Here is a 16,538-nt window from a genome sequence, read left to right as displayed (position 1 = left end):
GCCGAAAATAACTCTACATTGGAGTTCTACAACCAAAATCACCCAGAAATGGTAATTGTGCAATACAAACAAGATTTGACCAATCGAAAGGATAGATTGGTCGTAGTTTATTAACAAATATACAAATCAAAATTCAAAATCTCCATGAACAATGACCACTATTAACAAGTATCATAACCAGCCATAAAGCATTGAAACTACCTAGGCAAGAGTCATGGGACATGGGCAACTCGCAAGATATGCCCTTTTGTGGGTCAAGTACCATGACCAATGAAGAAAAACCATGCTAGTTTTAAGGATGGATGCGTGATGATATTCGGAAAGTATGAAGATTGTTAGTCCGACTGAGTTATTAAGGCATACAATTCTTTTGCGGTCCAGCTTTCTTCTAGAAGTTCGCTTAGAGGAGCCGCAATCTCATTGCCCATTGTCAACAAGATGTTCATGCAATCTGTAGCCATTCACACTTCATCTTAATATCTTATAAAAACTTGCAAATCAAAAAACATGTCTTATGTGGACCTCATTCCTTTTCTATTTGTTCATATCATATTTTGTCAATCAAGAGGTTCAAAAGCTATCATACGGTAAAGTTTAAATTTTGAACTTATTTATGTAATATAAAAGAAAATGCTAACCTGCGATTTTGCTAAAATTAAGGAGAGACGTTGCAGCGAGAATCTTGTGTTCTACCCATTCACTATTTTCAAGAATTTCTTTCAGTTTAGAGATGATAACCGAGAAAACTGAAAGTTCGAATTCATAATCAGGTAATGCAGCAAGTGAAGAACTGAACCACACCATCGTGGTCAAGCCTACTTTCGTCATTTCACGGTGTCCACAACTCAACCACTGGGAAACTAAATCCAGAAACGACTTTTTCCCGTCACTAACAAGAGATGTTGACAAGCTGGTCAACCAATCTTCAACAGCCTCTTCCTCCTCATGATCCTATAAGCAGTAGCGTTTGTTAAATATTAAACAACCCAATCATGTAATGATAACAATCCAAACAAATCATCATAACTTAAAGCAGAGAAAAAATTACCTCCAAAATGTTATCTTTTGTTGTGACTTTGTCTTCTAGAACATCTGATTCATGTCTATTAAACAAACCGGCTTTTTCTAGGATATAATCCTGTGTGATTACCTTCCCAGAGAAAGATATACGCCCGCCCATTATAACGAGTGCTCTACAACATGTTTCTCGCACCTTTACATAAAAAAGACTGGTATCAAGTGCAGATGTGATTGCATCAACAGCTTCCTCTCTATATATACTGTACTTTTGTTGATCCACCTGTCATTTGGAATATAAACTCCTTAACAATTAAATGTGTGCACATATGTCACGCAAACTTTAGTATTTATCTAAATATTTTTTTATGAACTTACCAGAATATCCAAGTGTAACAGGAGCACAGCAACCAAGGGCTTTTGCTCAGGTGAACAACTCTGAAGAAAAAGTAGCAAAATGTGCTTTGAACTCATTATACCTTCCTTCTGCAAGCCACTTAAGAAAAAATGTACATCTTTTTTCCTAAAGTGACAAATCATTGACAAAAGTTATCAATTTTAAGTTTTTAACCAACAGAAAGTTATACAATTATTGTATTAATAACTGAAATACCTGTTCAAACAAATTAAATCAAAAAGAAGAAACACTGCATTTGATCTTGATTTTACGTCTTTGCAGTGAAGCAGCTCAAGAACACCATGTTTATCAATGTGCCTAGTCACATGACTTCTGCAACTAGAGTCAGCTTCAATACAGATCAACAGCAACGCAGCCACGCGTGTTTTTTCATCCAAATTTCCATACCGAAATCTTTGGATTAAAAACTGCAAACCCCTGAGAGAAACTAAATGTTTAGCATTTGCTATATTTTCCTCTCTACCAAAAACAGTAAGAAGTTGTTCTAATATGAAAACAGCTGCTTCAGCCTTATACTCATGTTCCCTAGGGCTTCCCGTGGGTAGAGAAGCAGAGGATAACATCTCCCGAGAGTGCTTTGATTTCCAGCTGTCGATGAGTCGCTTCAATATAGAGTTGGTGAAAGGGACAGTATGGTATTCCAATGTTTTTCCAGATACAGGACATGTTTTATTGCCCTTAATAAACCATTCCATGATAGCTACTCGCTCATATGTTTGACCGGTCTCTAGAGTCACAGGATCTTCAAATATATGTCCGGTTAAAGGGCATATGTAATCCTCGGGAACATTCAAGAAAAAGGGTCCTCTATCACCATTTGATTTTATTGGCTGCATTATATAAGATAAATATAAAAATAGGAAAAAGGAAAACAAACGGTATTGAGCGGGATTTTAGATATAGACATATAGTTACCGAAGAGTCGGGATGTTTTTTATCATCTAAATGTATCAACTGCCTTTCGGTTTGTTGCAGTCCAAAGAAAAACTTTGCTAGCCTCCTGAGAGTAAGTTCGTTGACTTTTGCAACTGGAAGTGACTGTAACATATCAGTGCCCTCTGATCCTTCTAAGGCTACTATTTCACGACCCTGTTACATTTGACAATTTGAGAGCATGTGCAGGTTACTTATCTGGATGTATGTGCAAATATAATGATAATTATATAAGGGGATATAGAGTAGGTTGTGCTGCTTTTAATACAACTTTCAAACAAGACCTATGATTAGCATTGAAGTAATTGGTTTCGCCTTCTTCTGTTGGATGTGTGTTTTAAAAGTATTAGACAACAGATTTAGTGATTTTGAATAACTAGAATCAAAGGTGATCCCAATAATACTGGTTGTGTTTGAAGTTGTAATCATCGGACAATCAACTGTTTTGACTGTACAAAAAAATTGGCAAACATAGTGAACTGTCAGAAAAGGGATATACATATCGTGAGACGAGAGTACGAGTGTCTTGAATTAGTTTAAAACAAGAGATTAATTAGTTTTGGCTTATCTTTTGATTATGTGTTTTGTTACAACTAGTACAAAACTGATTGTTTGACCCCTAAATACTCATATAATCAGAAGCAGAAAAATCAAGAAATAAGTTTCAAAACACATCATATCACTCCCTAAATTTTGATTGTTTGATCGTAACGTAAACAGAAAGCACTTCTGATTATTATTGTGAAGTGTGAAATAACTAGTATCAGCAAACCAACTGATAAATCTATTTATTATTAGCATACCTGATAAGTTTCCTGGTCCTTTTTAACATCTAAATCTTTATATTCAACTTCTTCCAAAGGGTATGTAAGTGTCCTTTTATCTTCCACCACAGACTCATCAAAACTATAAGTATCATCATCTGATCTCTGTAAATACCGATAATCGTCCACCTCAGTAGGTACTGATTTGTGCACCTGACCAAATACAGAATCGTATAAATTCTTGCTGACCATAGGCTGAGACGAAAACGACGGGCTACCGAAATCTAGACTGCTTCCACGACCCGCATGCTGAATTCTCTGAACAGAAGCCACTGGAACATGGATTGAAGGAACCGAGGGAGCTTCAACACCATCCGTGATCCAATCCTTGTAGTATAATGCAAATTGGTAAGTACCCGAATCCAAAATATCATGATAAACTTTCTTAAGTTGTTTTAGCTTCCTTGCGTTATGCGGTTCATCTGCTAGAGAATTAACTTCTTGATTATACCATGTTTCTAAATGCGATAAATGAGGATGAAAAACATCTTCCCACAGTTCAGGAACCAATGTGGTTCGAGATGCGAATGGATAATCACAGAACATTTGCAAAAGATGTTTGGCTGCGATCCGTTCTTTTTTCTGTAGTTGATATATCACACTTAAATACAAGTGACCACAAGCTGACAAAATGGAATTTGGAAATCCGGATGTAAACCCGTCTTTTAAATCATTTGCATTTAGACCTGTGATCACACTTAACTGTAAGGAAGCTTTTTTTAACTGCTTTGCATTAGCAAGATTCTCTGCAGCCTTTTCAACAGTTTCTATAGCTTGTTCAAGGTTAGATATAACTTTGCTTTCAGCAACTATTTCTTCTTCTAACTTCGAAAAATTAAGTGCAGCGAAGCAGTTATGATACACCGATGTCCTGAAATCTTGATCCTTTAGGTATCTTTTAATGTAACCACTCAAAATGGATATTATTGCTTTAATTGCCACCTCATCAAGAGCTACTTCACCAGCAGGTTCAACCTCAACTGGTCTGCGGACCCTACTTTCGCGTACACTTTCTTTGTTTTGTGTACTTTTGTTTGATCTGCTAGACGATGAACCAGGCCGGTTCCCGCCTTTTTGATAATTATGATAATCATCATGGTCATTATCACTCTTGCTAATCGGAGGACTATATACGCCATTTAGATATATATCTTTGTACCTTCTTCTATCGACTGTTTCATCTTTGACTTCAACTATCTCATCATGAGAAAACTGTTGTGATGATTCGTTACTGTATTTGTCAAGTCTTTCCCTTTTTAGAACATCTAGTGATCTCCTACCCTTGAGTTTATCAGGCTTCGGTGAGTCAGCTCGCATATCATATCTACTGGTATCAGAATACGCCCTTTCTGTTTTCCTCAAACGACTTGGAATGCCAGATTTACGTTCATCTTGAAAGGGCTGAGGTGGGATTCTTGTTGTTAAGGCCCCTGATGAAGCTCTAGTCATTTTCTTTGAGCTACCGGTCTTGAAACCCTCTTCAGCAAGAACATCTTCCATTAGAAGAGTTTTTGGTGTGAAATCCTGTTTAAATAAATAACTAAGTCACCAAACTGGTTTATAATCTCAACAAGGGGACGGTTAGTCCACTCTCTGCGGCGGGGAGCACCTTTATATAAAAACGAAAAATATATTCGTAATATAACCAAAATAGTATCAAAACGTGTTTGTTTCGTTGTTTTTTTTTTATCATGTAACGTCCAAACATGCGCGCTGCGACAGTTATCAAAGGAAAGATAACCCCCCCCCCCCCCCAACACACACACACACACAAAAAGTTACTTGTTCGATAAACTGGTTACTTAAAAATGTGAAATAATTAAGAAAAAAGAATCATAAAAGATTTGTTAGCAGTTTTTTAGTACACATAGTTTAATAGTTGAAAGTCTTCAACTTAACGATTGCAATTCATATTCATTCAATATAAAAGCACACAAAAAGTATGGCCAAGTAAGATGAAAATACTGAGGCTGTGAATAAAGGACATATATAATTCATACATGTATGATATAGACATAGATGTAGTGATACAAAAGCTGGGAGAACTACATGGACCCTGCTTATATATCTGCTTGTTTTCATGAGCATGTAATTAATCACATAAAACTGTACATATGAAGTTAGTTACTATAAAAAAAAGTAATCGAAACAAATAAAACAAACTTATTTCTACAAAATCCCTTACAAATCCTCAAAAACTGGTTGTAGGTTGGCAAAAACACCACAAAATCTTAACCTAAGATTTAACTTTTTTTTACAACTGCTAAGACACTACCATCTTCTTTAATCTCGCATGATCAATTCATTTCAGTCATTCAGACAATAATTCAAACACATGGTTAGCACGTTACAACTCACACACGCAAAATATAAAAAAAAGGATATAAACACGTACCCTTAACCTTAATAATCTTGTGGATATAAACTTGATCCGAACATACCACATAATCATAAAATTGTATGATGATGAGGAGAGAAGAAAGTGCAAAAGTGAAAGATTGTAACAACTGAACTGAGTGAAGGCCATTGGTTGGTTACTTGATGTAACAAATAATAATAATAATAATAATAATAATAATAATAATAATAATAATAATAATAATAATAATAATAATAATAATAATAATAATGTGGTCAACGACAAATGGGATGGGAAGGTTACATATGATGGGACAAATGGAAGAGGACAATGGGAGTTAGTTTATTATTATTAAGGTTGTGCCGGCCGAATCAGTGACACGTATGGAATCTGTTCGAAGTTTACTAGGCCGTCATCCATCGTCTCTGTCGATGTGGAATTGTTCTTCGAATGTCCTCAGTTCGGCATTGAATCGATCAAAACTCAACATATCATATTGTGACAGAAAACATAATATTGTTTTTTTTCCAAAATCAACATGTCACATTTTTACTCCTATTTTTTCACAACTCAATTTATAATATATTATTTTAACTCCTATTTTTAACAACTCAAGTTACCCTAACTCTATTCCCACAAACACCAAAATATATCCGTATATAAAAAGTTTTTTTTTATCAGATGGGCCATCCATACCTGTATGTCTCATTATATCGGGGTTTCATACGCTCTTAAACTATCTTTAATTGGCCCTTTAAAGATCAATGCCCTTGGATGCCCTTACCATTAGAGAAGTATCAATCCATAGAAACCTTTAGGTGATGACGACAACATTGGCGGTGATTACGGCGGTGGTGACAGTGGTGAAGACTGTGGTCAGGAGTGGTTTGGTATCAACATCGGCGGTGATTATAGTGGTGGTGACAGTGGTGAAGACCGATGGTAGGGCAACAACAGGAGAGATATTGGTAATCTTAGTCTTATAGTCGATTGTAAAAGTTTTTCACATACTCTCAACTTAATACATGCCGCCCATCAGGTATTGAATATAAATGTTACTTTATTAAAAAAACTACCCCGTGTTGCGTGTGGTTTTGCAATTTTATTATCTTATTTTAACTTTAAACATAATAACAGCTTAAAGATTTATCGGTTCTCATATGTTTAGACTAAGTGTTAAAACTGGCCATGGGGATTGGGTGGTGTGGCGCCACTGATGACCATGTGACTTGTTTTTAGCGTCCTTTGACGCTAAAAACATCTGACAACTTGCTAGTGTGTCCTTCGTTGGTTCCCTGACGCCACTACGTCAGAGGCGTAGATACTCTTTGACTAGGGGGGTCGACCGACCCCTGTGAGAAAAAATTTTTTAGTGGTATATATATGTTAAAATATTAACCGACCCCTGCGAAATTTTGACACCGACCCCTGCGTAATTTCGAGAACAACAAAAAGACCCTATGAAAATTCGAGAACGACCCCCATGAAATTTCGAGACCGGCCATAATAAAAAATAAATTTACAAATTTAAATTTAGAATTATATAAATGTATATAAATAAATAAGTTTGAGTTTAATTGAAACAAATTTAATGCCCAATCAATTTATTCATAAGTTTTAAGTCCAGACCCAAAACTCTCAGCCCAATATACATTTAAATTATTAAAAAATGTTACTATGGCCCAAGTAATTTGTTATGTGAGTTCAACGAATTATAAGAGCTTTAATCTTCAAAGAAAATGTTTCAACTTTCTACATACGTTGGTTTGCTCACCAACTTCATTTGTATTGGTTTATCGTTTATTGAGGCTAGCTATCGTATTACTCGTCGCAACAGCAAACGTTGAAAATACTTTTACGTGAAGTATGATTTGTGTAATCAAATGGGTGATAAGAATTTAAACGATAGTTGTATTTGTTTTATTGAAAAAGACATGCGTGCTATATGATGTTTTTGTTAAGCTTCAAGAAATGAAAACCCGTAAAAAACAATTTTAGACATGACATTTTATTTATGCATTTATAGTGAAGTTTCATGTATTTTTTTTTTGTTTGATTATCTTTATTTATGTATTACTCAAGCCGACCTGACTCTAGCCGATCAGAGAGGCCCAAGCGGACCAAAAAAATTATATACTAATTACTTGGTACGACTGGCCGAACCGGATCGGAAAAAAATTTATGTAGCGATGGTCAACTAAATAATTTTTCGACCACTGTAAAAAACTTTCCGGGATCCGCCACTGCACTACGTAACGGGGTTTAGCGCCCTTTGACGCCTCGGAAGGTGCTGTCATGACCATAGGTGGAGCCGTATTGCCTTTCACAACACATGGTATATGGTGTGCTTGTTTTGGGCTACATTTAAATTCATAAAGTAATCATTATTTTAATATGTTGATTGTTGTGTGTTTGAATTATTTCATAGAATAATCAGTTCTGTTAATTATTGATCGTTGTATAATATTATGTTTCACCTTCATGTATTGGAAAGTGCTTGTTTGTTTGTATCATTGTATGTTTATTAGAAACAAAATTTTAATCATTTGAACTATTCCTTAAATACAAAATTTAAATGATAAAATATTATATGTTTTTGTTTTCACCTGGTATTTAATAATTGATGAACTTATACGTCAAGTTCAAAAAAGGTGAACCAACATAAGCCAGCACATCTAGAAAATCTAGACATTACCGAGACCTTTAGGACGGCATAGTATTCATCAAGGCACTTATTTGTATACACAGTAGCATTATCTAAAACTCTCGGTATATGTTTATGGATACAGATTAAAGAATACCACAACACGTACGTGATGTAAATTGTGTGGCAAGTGGTATGTATAATATTGTCAAATTACGATGTCTCATTCTTATATGGTTTTGATGAATATGGAGGCTTTGAATGCATCTACGATCTAACTTTTAAATAAAAAAGAAAAGAACGGGCTAATACTAGGCCACGTTAAAACGATGTATAAAAGAAAAGGACGGACTAATAAGAATTTATGTATGAACACGCTTAGTACTCATGTTAACCGTTGAAGTTGAGCCAAATTGAAAAGTAACACTCTAATGTATAGTTTCATGCGAATTGGTACTTTAATATGTAAAATATCGTTCACATAGAATAAATGTTTTCATTATTTATCATATTAATCATTATGCATGTATCATGTGATATCTTCAGTCTTCACCCATTAGAAAAATATTTTCGTAATAACTAACTAATTAAAAATTTGATACTTAAGATTAAATTAAAAACTAAATTTAAAAAATTAAATTAAATTAAATTAAAAACTAGAGAAATATTTCGTCATCATTTAAGATTAAATTAAAAACTTAATTTAAAAAATTGTTCATTCCTCTCTGTTATACCATCTGCATGACAAATACTTTGTAATAACTAACTAGTTAGACGATGACGATGTTGAACTGCTTACTGCGCCATTCGATATAATTCTCATATCAAAGTATCTATGCGCTTGAAACAATACATGAAAATGTTTGATTATCTACTTGATGAATTAGTTCGTCATCAACTTTAACATGGCTTGGTGAAACATATCCTGAACTTTGAGGATTAAATTTTCTTAACGTACTAATTTTATACCATGTGGCTTTTAACTTTATATTACAATACAATATCACCATGGATAGAGGATTCATTTTGTCAACCAAATGACAAAATCACCCTTCTAAAACAAATTTCATTCATAATAAATGTGTGTAAGCAACACGAGACCTGTAAATTACTCAATACAATTTTTTCAAAATCTTAAATCAACCTAAGCTTAAACAAATATGAGCTTAAATTATAGTTTATTTAATAAGCGAGCTCTTGTTCGAATTTTACATATCAAGCTTGATTAGTTTCACGTGCACATTATACCAAAATTTTAATAATACTTAAGATTAAATTAAAAACTTAATTTAAAAATTGTCCATTCCTCTCTATCATACCATCTACATGACAAATCTACTTATTATAATAAAGTAAAATAATTGTGACACGTGTCAGGTTATGGTTAAACCTTACAACTTTTTTCCCTTCAAAACTAATATTTGTTCATATTCACTTTCCTTTTACATTTTATTTATATTATATATACATTTTTACAAAAATAAATATTAACATATTATTTTACTACATATTTCAAAATACTTGGTGTAATCTAAAAATTAACAACACACCATATTCGTTAAAATTGAAAAGAATATATAATTTCAAATGTTGTCATTAACATATTTTACTATGCATATTGTTGAACATTATAAAGAAAAACAAAACTCGAACATGTTTTCATTTTACAAAGTAATTTTTTTTATTAAATCATAAATCTATGCTTAAGAGTTGATTCATTTTTTTAAATCAGTCCATTTATTTATTATTATTATAATTGTGAATTGTCATATAAAATTATAAATTATAAATATATACTTTAAATTTATCAATTTATTTTTTTGTTAATTTAGTAAACTGTATATTTTTTCGGTTAATTTAGTAAATACATATAAATCATTTTCATATATACAAAGTTTATCATATTTAATTTCTTGGTTTTTTTTTATCAAGGATTGTTACGAGTTTTGTGGAACTTAAATTTGGTTTTTATAGTAAAAACCTGTAAATAGATTGTATAGTACAAGTTAACTACATCTGGGTCAAAAATTGTTGAGTAAAAAATGAGTAATCTAAGTATTTTTAAAAGTTTGAGAATACAAATAGATTTATTGTCAAATTTGTTACGGGTTCAAAGTGTTGAGTTTAAAATGTCAAACAGATGAAAGTTAGAATTTTAAACTTGATTTGTGTTTCAAATTTTTTTTCAAGGGCATTTTTGGAAAAAAAAAATATCAAAAGGTTCAGGATTTGATATACTGACTATTTTTACCTCGACTATTAAAATTTAAGAATAGATGGTGAACACTTACGACATACCAACCCTATGCTTATTAAGGCTTCTAACTTGTATCAAATTTGAAACATTTGTTTCAGCATTAATTTTCTTACAATGGTGATCAAAACGTTGTATGAGAAGCATGTCATGCAAAACTATGCTTAAATGATAAAAAATATTTACAAAATTGAATGGGTTAACATATTGCTTTTTATGTTGTCAAACTTATCAAAATCTTTCATGGCTTAGCTCAGAAAAACATAGTTATTGATGAACACCGTTATAATTTAATGCTTTCATTTCCTTCTATGGGTTGTAAATTGATAATATATCAATAAAGGTTACGCTCATTCAGTATTTAGGCTTAGTCGGAACTATTGATGTATGACTATTGTATGACAAATTTTCTTCCTTAATTCTTTCAAGTATATATATATATATATGATATTGACAATGAAGATTTCAATAAAAGGAGTGTTCTCGGGTATGTTTTTGCAAGTGCATTTTTTAATTAAGTTCATTTAAATAAAATTATTTTGAGATATAAACAAAATTAATTTATATACAAATAGTATAGATACAAGCATAGATGCAATACATTTATTCATATACGTTATGCAATTATTTTCTTACTTGCAATTTTATAATTTAAATAATCCCGTATTTTACACGGACACTAAAACTAGTGTTATTGATATAATGATATGATAGATAACCAAAACATTTATTCCCTGTGAATAATATTTCTTGTAAACATTGGTACCTAATACCTTGCATGTTTGCAAGCCTTCATTTTAGGGGGATAAGAAAACCAAAGAAATTTTAGGGGGATAAAAAAACCAAAGAAAAAAGTTAACGTATGTCAAGTCGAAAACAATAAAGAAACATGATGTAAAATGACTGAAGTCATGGTACATGAAGTATTGTGACCGGTCATGAAGTAGCACATCAATTTTCGCAATCACCTACATGTTATATAAACACATATAGCTATAACCAAACCAAGAAACCGAGTTTTAGAATAGAATTGTCAATTGTTAATTTATCAATTGATTCAATCATTTCGATTTAACCTTTTTATTATTTTATTTGTTTTCTTCACGAATCTTGTTTTCATTTTTTCACCGTACTTATAAGCAGTGTTTTAAAAACCTGTTCAAACAAGCCGGTTGAACCGGATTTCGCACAGCAGGTCGGTATTCTGAGCCCGGTATTTTTGGCCGGTTTACTAGACCATCATACTGGCGGTTTTTTTTCTAAAGTATTGGTTTTTACCGGGAAACAGGTTTTTAATTAAGTATGAGAAATTTTTTTATATTTGCGACCCATATTTTTCCAAAATTACTTTTAACCTAACAATTAACATTCAAACTTGTAAACTTTAGGACTATTTTTTAAAAAAAATTGAGCGCTTTTGTATTTTTTTAATAGATTAACTTTTAGATTATTTTTTGCCATGGAATCATTTAATTTTGGGTTTTTTTGAAATTGAAGTTGAATTTATAAGAATAGCTATTCAACCGGTTGAACCTTCCGGTATAACCCGGTTCAACCGGCTGTACCATTTTTTAGCCAAATCCAATACAAGTAAAATACTGGTTTTTAAAACATTACTTATAAGTTACAAATGAGAATCATAATCACTAAAAAAATCCGATATATGACAATGCGCTACATCACAATAATAATAGACCGTTTGATACGATACCTTTATAGATTTAATTACGGTAATAACTAAACTGAAATATTTGGCACAAATAATAACTAAAACTGATACTAATAAATAAGCAATAATGAAAAAACAAACGAAATAAGGACGGACCATGAATGGCACGTTCAAAAATTAAATTTATATTCTTTTTATTTATGTCTCTCACATGCACGTAATAGCTATAAAATTGCATATAACACATGCACTGCAATCCCATCACCTACACGCCTCCTCTTGAATATTGAAGATGACATCAGAGCCGATATTTGATAGTGTGCCGTAGTCGTTGGTGGAGATTGCGCCGATTTTACATGTGGCTAATGAAGTTGAGCCTAGCAACCCCAGGGCTGCTTATATTTGTAAGTTTTGCGCTCGTTCTTCTGCCCTGCTTGTAGGGTTGTGAAAGGCAAACTGTTTGGCAGAATGCTCATTTATGTTCATTTGTTTAATAAACGAATCAGACATGAATAAAAAGAATTTGTTCAGTAAGCTTGATGAACGAACACGAACAGAGGCCACATTTGTTCAATAGTGTTCGTGAACGTTTAAGCGTTATTTCTTTTATTTATTACTCCTCCGTCTCATTATAAGTGTTCATGTTTGAAAAACACAAAGTTTTAGGTGAATTCAATGATTACTTTTTTTCCTTGACATATGACAATAATGCCCTTGAAAAGCGGGTCCATCAATATTGTTTATTAATTTTAGTTGTGCGTGTTTAAGGGTAAACTTGGAAATTGGCTAATTAATTTTGAAAGTGAACACTTGTAATGGGACAAATAAAAAAGGAAATGTGGACACTTATAATGTAACCGGGGGGGGGGGGGGGGTATTTTTTTGTGATATCATGTGGCGTAATTCCAGATTTGTGGGTGAATTTGTGTGGATTTATGATTATTATTCATGAATTAATATGTAATTGTGTATGTTCGTTTGTCTGTTAGAGTCATTTCTGTTTGTTTGCCTATTAGAGTCCTTTTTGCTCGTTTGTCCATTAAGGTGCATTAGCGTTCGTTGGTGTTCGTTTGTCCATAATTAGTGTCTAGGTGTTTGTTTTACAATATTAAAGAACGCACACAAACTGACATGAACAAACTCAATTCCTTAGTGAACGAAAACGAACACGAACTTTCATTTGGTAGAGTGCTCGTGAACCGTCCGCTTGTCCGACAAAAATTTAACAGGCAAACACGGACAAGGTCTCATCCGGTTCGGTTGTGTCATGTGTGTGAAGCGACAAAGTTATATATATATATATATATCTTGTTTTCCCTCCATTTCTTGTGCACTTAAAATGTTTTTATTATTTTTATTTTATATTTTTGCCATTTTTTTTATATAATGATTGCAGGTCGGTTTTGTGCATTTGAGAAAGCCTATAATCCGGACCGCGCTTGTAAAGGAACCGATGTCCTTCAGTTCAGAAAGGCTTTATTAGAGTGGCTTGAAAGCGTAAGTATTCTCTTATGAGTTGATAAGAATTAACTTTACTCTTTTGATCAATGTTTCGTCTGAAACAGAACGACAATTTAACCTTAGCTGCGCGAAAGGAAACCACTGATGTCCGTGAAATGCAGAGATGTTATGAACATTACAACTCAAAGTACACCCTAGCTTTGCAAAATGGTTCTTTTTTCTTCTCATTTTCGATACTTGACTTTTACATATGTGCAGTGCACGTCCCGGAGCATGCCAAACTGCTAGTGTTCTCCTTAAGGTTTTAAAGTCTATTGATCAATAAGTGGAAGTTAATGGTGAGGTGGGTACATGAATCCTTTTACACAATTGTTTTGGTTCTATTGTTATATATATTCTTGTATGAACTCTAAAATAATTGTCACACAGAAGACAGACATCTACAATATACCACCCAATTGCAAGTAGATGATGGACGTTCTCATATTCCCCTATGCTTGAAGGACAAATTGTATGAGGTTCGCAAGCTTGAAATATAATATTTATAATGATAGTATAATTATTATTATTATTATTATTATTATTATTATTATTATTATTATTATTATTATTATAATAGAAATAAAGCCATTGTACTGGTGTAGTGGTGTATTATATAGAGGATGGATTTTTAATAATAAGTAACTAGCTAGTTTGGTGATTACATAGATTTTTGATCATTTTAAATTATCTATGAACTTGAAACATGACCATGTTTGATTATCAACGTGATGACTTAGTTCGTCTACCAACTTCAACGTAACTTGGCCAAATATATTTTGAACTTTGAAGATTAATGTTTTTCTAATGTGTTTTATTGGTTGATAAAATAAGATACTAAATAGTTAGTAATAAAGATTTATAAATTATTAAACAATATATTGAGATAAGACATCATTATAAAATAATATTGAAATTGAAAAAAGTTAATTATTAATTAATAAATTTTTAAAAACTTTTTTTTATGGAAAAACATTTAATGTTTTATTAGTAAATTACTAAATATACAATTTTCATCAAAAATTAATAGTCGTAGTCATTCTTTACTTTTTATACTTTTTAACTCCGGATGTTACAACAGAAGAAGCTTGATCATGTGTGAAAACTGGTTCTATATAAAAACAAACAAGCCTTGGACAATGAGTGTTCTTAATAAATGGAAATTGCAATCTTTAAAATTTGAAATGAATTTTTGTCAATGTGTTAAACACATTCTTGGAATAAAAGTGTGCTTTCCAGCATTACCTCAGGATATGAACTTCACTTCTATAACACGATTACCCAATGATAATATTGCTTAATAGCATCACTAGAACACCAACTATTAGGGTAGGGGCATCTCCGAAAATTTAAATACCTCGGCCGAACCGAAATAAAAAGGCCCATAAATAACGAAATACATAAGCCAATTTTTTTAAATGACGATTAGTATTATAACAATAAACATATGTTGGATTAGTAGGTGTACGGATGTAATGGAAACTAGGTATTCCGCCATCTCATATGACAGAATATGACAATTAATCACGCTTTAATGTTTTCAAACTAATTAAGTTAGAAAAAAATTATATATGAATCAACATCATCTCTTAATTTGTGAAGACACAATAATTAATTGCGCGTAGCGAGTTCTAAATGTCATCCATTTTAGCTTGGATTTATATGTATATACACATCATAAATATGTACTATTAGTTCCTTATAAAGCAAGTATAATAAGGGTTAGTTATATTAGTTTGTAAAGCTTAAAGGTTAAAAGTGTTTTTGTTTAAACTAATATTGAAATAATTAAGGGACCATTCTTGCCATATGTTAAAACTTTGATTTGAAATTCAGCACCTGCGTCTGCGTGATCAGTTTCGTTTCCTTCCGTCTCCAACTTTATTCCGGCCGATAAACTTATTTTTTCGGCAGGTGTTAAAACACCAAAATCAAAGACCAAATCGACCAATTGACGGTGTCGTTTGACTCGGGATCTTTTACCGATAAATATATATACACATAAAAAAGTTTTGGCCCCCGAAAATTACGTGCCCCGGCCGAAGGTGTGACTCGCACACCCCTCGGGCCGGCCCTGTATTAGGACCTAGCTACTTACGATTTGTAAAATATACGTAGGCATGAATTAAAAGAACAATGTAAATTAAGTTATAAAGTGTTAATATTAAAGACGGAACATAACTACAAGTGTGAAGTTAATAGTTAACAAACGAGAAAATTTTGACTTCTATATTTAATATGGTCTCAAACTCACAATTTATATCTAAATTGGTTGGGAAAAAGAATATAACAATTTCATTTTATTTCTTTCCAAATCATTTCTTTTCTCCTTCTCATTCTTCAATTTTTTTTTTCCTTTTTGGCTTCGATAATATACTTTAGTTAGTTTAAATGAGAATATGGTTTTATGAATGAATATAATATTTCTGAAAATAGTTAGGATCTTTAAATTTGGAGGAATATGTGTGCGGACATGGGCAATGCCATTGTGTGGTCCCACGCCACATGTTTACAAAGTACAAACAAACCGACAAATATTCCTTTCATAACTCTGCTTGGTGAATGGTGATCACCTATTAATGCATCGATTAAAATTACCGCGTCTTAATTCGGTACTTTCTCAAAGCAGATGAGATAAAATGTTTAAAACAAACAAGTCGAAAGGTGTCTATCACCTATGGTTTAGTTGTATGGTCAAGTGAAAGATACGAGAGATTTTAATATATTATTATTAAATAATGAGTAGAAAGATCTAGTTAGATATTAAATGAGTTATGAGACGGGTTGAACAAAATAATTGTAGAAAACCATTTGAAGATGGTAATATGAGTTCAACTCAAAACTAGAACGAGAGACCTACCTTCTTAATCAATTCACGAGCTCCTGTTAGACCCTTTATCAAAAAAATTCCAAAAAACTT

At 32.4% G+C, this 16,538-nt stretch overlaps 1 pseudogene across 1 annotated transcript; it reads right to left on the bottom strand.

Annotated features, from left to right (window-relative positions):
* Positions 1-326: 326 nt before the first annotated feature.
* Positions 327-4,692, bottom strand: LOC143571710 (putative E3 ubiquitin-protein ligase LIN; annotated as a pseudogene). Its single transcript, XR_013142144.1, has 7 exons — positions 3,172-4,692; positions 2,351-2,566; positions 1,631-2,265; positions 1,396-1,540; positions 1,049-1,300; positions 639-951; positions 327-451 (listed from the first exon to the last, which is right to left on the bottom strand). The product of XR_013142144.1 is annotated as a putative E3 ubiquitin-protein ligase LIN (transcript).
* Between the last annotated feature and the right edge of the window lie 11,846 nt (positions 4,693-16,538).

This window comes from Bidens hawaiensis, unplaced genomic scaffold, assembly GCF_021521415.1.
Source record: "Bidens hawaiensis isolate Kalapana, Puna unplaced genomic scaffold, B.hawaiensis_p1.1 tig00025555_1, whole genome shotgun sequence".
Taxonomy (NCBI): Eukaryota; Viridiplantae; Streptophyta; class Magnoliopsida; order Asterales; family Asteraceae; genus Bidens; species Bidens hawaiensis.
This window is presented reverse-complemented; position numbering and strand designations above follow the sequence as displayed.